A 5599-nucleotide genomic window follows, 5' to 3' on the forward strand; every position below is an offset into this window, starting at 1 on the left:
TCGCTGAGATCGCTTATACAAAACAAACGGTGGCTTCCTAGCTGTACATATAGCTCTGCTTGCCCAAAGTAGGGCTAAATGTAGAAAACAACTATCCGCCCGGGTGACGGCAGATAGGAATTCCACACCCCTGCTGCCCCTTTACTCCCTGCTGCCCCAAGGCCGTGATCGCCGAGCTCACTCGTACAAAACAAGTAGCGGCTTCCCCGATGTACATTTAGCTATGCTTCCCCAAAGCAGGGCTAAATATAGAAAACAACTACCCGCCTGGTGCCTGGAACTGCATGTCCCGGGAATCAGGAGATAGGAAATCCACACCCTTGCTGACCCTCTACTCCCTGCTGCCCCGAGGCCGGGCCTTGGTTGGCCTTAAGGGAAATCCGTATCTGCCCACGAACTGTGTGCAGCTTTGTCCTGCACTTTTCTTCATCAAGTAAGCAAACACAATTTCAGTGCAGGAAGTAATTATATCTGTGCGTGTAATGTCAATTGTTACATTTGTTAGTATTTAGAATTAACGGTGGCTATGACTGAACTGATTAAGAAAAGAAGCAACTCCTTTGTGGACTGTCGGAAGTATTCAAAGCACTCTCTATAGTCTTCAAACTAATTACCTTTTCACAACATGATGTCAAAAACTGTGCATTTCGTATGGTAGATGTGGCCTTACAAGTCATCCATAAAGAGTCAATGCTTTCATAGTACCTCTTATTTTTATCATCTTGTTTTATGGGAATGTGCTGAAATGTACTAGAGAAATAGCGTGCTAGGTGCTTCACTACAAGAATTAGGAGACTGCAGGTGACACATCAGTGTAAAATTGGCCAGGTGCAGGAAAATGTTAAAGAACAAGGATAGGCCAAAACTTACTAGCGACCAAAAGCACAAACTGTAGCTCTACAGATGAGCAAAAAACTGTTGTCAGGAATTCAACCAGCACTAGGAAACCACATGGGGGTTCAAGTGACACGCATTAGACACTTAGTGTCAGGCAGCCTGTGTAGTTCTAGCAGCCTGTATTGCTGGCTGCAGCCCTGGCTGGCATGGGTTAATTACCCTGTGTCTTGCAGGCTGCAGCACTAGCCTAGGCAGCTGTGACTTAATTAATTTAACCACACACCTTTAGCTGAGGGATTGGCCTTGTTGCTGGTGGCGCCCGATTTAAGTATCATCAGCCTGTTCCCCAGTGCTTGTGATAGGTCTGGCGATACAAGCCGTGCTCTGTCTCTGCAAATCCTGTGCCTGGAAATCTTGTTTGTCCTTGGGTCTGACCTTGGCCTGTCCCTGGATTACGCTTTGCCTTCTGCCAGCCCTGACCTCAGCTTGTGCCCGGATTAACCTTGCCAGCTGCCAGCTTTTTACCTCAGCTCGTCCCAGATTACTCTCTGGTAGCATCTTTCTCCTTCTGTCCGTACCTCGCATCAGCACCTGGGGCCAGCCTGTTCAGAGCATATAGTTTAAGTCCAGGGAAATCCAAGTGCCGGTAGGCATGCTTGCCTTATGGGAACGGCGGCTGCTATAGGTGAAACAACTCATCACTATTTGCTCTGGCAGCGTGCGTTCACAGCTGGTCCTGAAACTCAGCAATCAGAGCTTGAGGAAAAGTTGACCCAGCAGTCTAATGTTATTATACTGAGAAAAAGCCAGAAAATTATTGTACTTACTCCATACACTGTACTTCAAGACCATTTTCACCTTTACTGAGGTATTTGTAAAAAAACATATGCCAGCAATGTACACCAAGTGTACATGAAGCTGGCATATGCAGCTGATGCATATGAACACATAAACTTACATTTTTTGTGTTAGCTTTCCTCTTTATATCCACATGGAAATGTCTCCCTCTGCGCTGTGCTGTCTGTGTTCCCCTTCTCTCCCCCCCCCCCCCCCCCAGCTCCGGACAGTGTAAAGGCAGAGCTGGTGTTTACTGATCATGTTACAGTAGATGACAGTGAGGGGGGCAGCTGATTACAGTTTGACACCCTGCTGTCTGACTGAATTTCCTGTGTAGAAAATTTTACATTTTTAGGCTTCAGGCCTAATAAAATCTTCATTAAAAAATCAAGAAAGCCTGCAATATGAGTCATACAAATGTGCACATGTATACATCATCACTGCACCTCTTCATCCACGATAAATTTGAATCACTTACATAGGTGGAAATGGACTTTTAGCAATTGTACATGGCCAAATATTTTGCAAAGGAGAGAAGGCATGTAACATTTATTTAAAATAAAATCAACATTATAGGGAAATATTTTGCAAAAAAGCTAGGAAAGTATTGTTCTTACTCAATACACAGTATCTCAGCACTTGTACTAGGCCACATGTTGGAAAGGAGAAACCCCATTACAACTTCAGAGTTTAGCGTCATGATCCAAATCCCCCATAACCCTAGAATGATGTGAGTGATTCACTTTGTCTCTTTGCTAGAAAATATAGATCACCGCATTTCTTGTTCGTAATCTAGGTTTAGGTTTCTTCAAAGTCTCCTTTAGATTGTTCTAATTGCGCTGCATTGCCAATAATGTTTAAAGTAATTAAGAATACGTACGTTTACGTGTTTACGTTGGAAGTAAGGAGATTAAGGGGGACATGATTTTCATGTACAAAATGTTCCATAGTCATAGCAACATTAGCAACAAACTCTTTGAGATTAATTCCGTAACAAAGACTAGAGGACACCACCTAAAACTGGTAGAAAAAAAATTTGAACACAAGGGGCGAAGGGGGTTCTTCTCAGTTCGCGCGGTTAGGGTCTGGAACTCACTGCCTCAAGCGGTAATTTCCGCAATTAATCTGGAATCATTCAAGAGGCTTTTGGACGACTTCCTGAGAGACCGAAATGCACAAGGGTACAGGTACTCTTAAGAATGAGAACACTCATGGACCTATACACACACACACACACACACACAACAGGTTGGACTTATGTCTTTATTCAACCTCAAATACTATGTAACTATATGTACGATCTGCCCATCATGGACAGGCAGATCGTACTTGCAATCATCACAAGCCCGCCCCGCTGAGGGGCGGGCTTCGGATGACTGCAATGCTGAACGGGCAGTGTGCGCGTGCACTGGCCCTTTCGGCAGTTGTCGAACCAGCACGCCACTAACCTACCGAGTATCGTACGATTCTCGGCGGGTTTTCCAACCTGCTTGTTCGATGGAAGACGTGCGACGGTACAGTAGAAACGGTTGCACGGCTCCCTTCTCCCTGCTCCCTTCTGTACCGATGCGGTACAGAAGGGAGCAGGCAGAACAATATCCAGGAAACAGTCCGAGGTCAATAAGGCAGGCAGCAAACCAGGATAATCGGCAAAAAAGGAACAGGTCAAAAGCCAGGGAGTTCAGGAGTATACAGTATCAGGCAAAACAGGATACACGGAGCACACACAAAGACAAACCAGCAACTAGTGGGCGTTTGAGCTGGGTTTAAATAGGGCAGTGAATCTATCTATGACGTCACTTCCTGTGCGCCACTTGGCGCGTATTTCCGCACGTCACTTCCGACTGCGCATGCGCGTGTTTGGTCTTGGCTGCGCCTGCGCGTGTTCGTTCTCCGCTGCGCATGCGCAGAGCGGGACTTTTTCTGACAATATTACTGCCGTGGAAGAATCACACAGCAAAAATTTAAAAAGTGTGTCAGTCATTTATGAACAGAAACTGAAAACTAGCTCAGTCATGAAGGGGTTAATGAAAAGCCCAGGAGCTGCTAAATAAATCTAAAACAAGCTGCTATTGCTAATTATTTTAAATGGCCGGTTCTGAGACTTTCCTAAACTTCTATTTCATTCAGAAAAAAGGCAATGCTTTCAATCTCTTATTTTTATCTTATATTTATGGGAATGATCTGAAATGATGTTATTTATATAAATATGTAATATGCTCTTATATTATGCAATATGTCATATATGCAAAAATATATATTTTTGTTTTTTTGTTTTTGGGGCCCAATCATGTTATGCAAGCGAATTTTGAATTGAATTATATGTAGCCAATTTGAGGTTCTCATGCTTTAATACAATCATGTTATATACAATCTGGCCAATGTCTTTCACGATCCATCTGTGGGGTCATTGTCTCTCTTCCACCCAGCTGGGAACACTTCGGGCCATTTCCCATCCATTATATCAGATGGGGAAGGTCTGCACCCAAGCACCGCCCCTCTGTATACAATCTAGAGGGGGCGGTGCTCCTACCGAGGGTATGGATCCCGTGACCTCCCTCACCTCGGCGGGGGGGGGAGGTGCTGGATCCTCCTGACTTTCTGGAGGGGACGACGCTACTAATTGCGGCGCCGCCCCAACAGGCAGAGCAGTTGGCTGGGGAGGGGCCACGCCTATTCAGTGGAACTCCCACTCTCGGATGCGCTTATAAGGGTGCATGTGCAGACTACTGGCCCGTCCTATCTGACCATGTTAGATGCCGTCAATGGGACGACATGGGGGTTGCATAGTGGGAGCATGGAGGGGGGACAGTTGGAGGTTCTGAGAGAAGGAATTGCCCCTGACAGTCCGAGGAGCTTCACCAGTACAAGGTATACTATTTAACTACAATATGGGTCCATTCCAAGTTCACACATAGAGTTGAACCTTTTAACTAATATCAAACACCATATCTCCATGAGGGCTAGAAATTGTTTCCTTTTAACTTTAGACACATTGAAAGAATAGAAACAATGCAAATAGAAGTCATAGACCTGAAAATAACAGTTATATATATTTAATAAGTGAAGTTATATAGAATTATTTATAACTTGTGGAAATTGATATGTCTAATGAGGTGCCAGACGATTCCACAGCGTAAGCAATGGAAAGATAGTAGCTTGCCATCCAAAAGAACCTGACCCCGACGTGATTTGAACACGCAACCTTCTGATCTGGAGTCAGATGCGCTACTGTGGCGCCACGAGGTCTAGCTGGCGCAACCTTTGGACGATTTGGAAGCTTTTGAGCATATTTCTATGACCTGTGCTGTGGCGTTCTTGATTATCTCTGGGTGATTCCTTAGAGGTCCAACGCACAGCTGCCAGCTTTGGCCGCTTAGCTCAGTTGATTAGAACCTGGTGCTAATAACGCCAAGGTCGCGGGCCATGATCCCTTTCTTCTTGCACCGGTACTAGCTCCTGTCTCCTGGTTGGGTGGGGAGACTCCCTGCAGATGGATATTCAATTACCGGAAAAAGAATAATTAAGTTGGTATTTACTGCATTATAAAGATATATGGTCAGCAGATATTAATGATTCTGATATATCTAATATCATGTAGACTATTGCAAATTGATTCTCATACCCATACAAATACTATAGGTTAACCTCTCCAAATCTTCCTGACGAAGCCTCGGCGAAACGCGTTGAAGACTGGAGCAAGCACAGAATCATGGCTGAACTAATGATATATAGAACAATTATGTACAATTAATCATGCAAATAAGATATGAATACAATGAGGGCAATGACCAATATATGAATTTATAATCATGGTTTCTGTGTGGGTTCCAGGGAGGTTATTTATGGTGTATACATCTATTTATGGTTTTTTATATGGATGAATTTTAGCATATTTATATGTATAGACATTATGAATTGAGTA

General features: G+C 44.2%; 1 non-coding gene across 1 annotated transcript; it reads right to left on the bottom strand.

Annotated features, from left to right (window-relative positions):
- Positions 1-4851: 4851 nt before the first annotated feature.
- TRNAW-CCA lies at positions 4852-4923 on the bottom strand. The gene has a single exon. It is a non-coding gene; the product is annotated as a tRNA-Trp (tRNA).
- Positions 4924-5599: the final 676 nt, after the last annotated feature.

This window comes from Nanorana parkeri, unplaced genomic scaffold (genome assembly GCF_000935625.1).
Source record: "Nanorana parkeri isolate BGI_ZX_2015 unplaced genomic scaffold, ASM93562v1 scaffold784, whole genome shotgun sequence".
Taxonomy (NCBI): Eukaryota; Metazoa; Chordata; class Amphibia; order Anura; family Dicroglossidae; genus Nanorana; species Nanorana parkeri.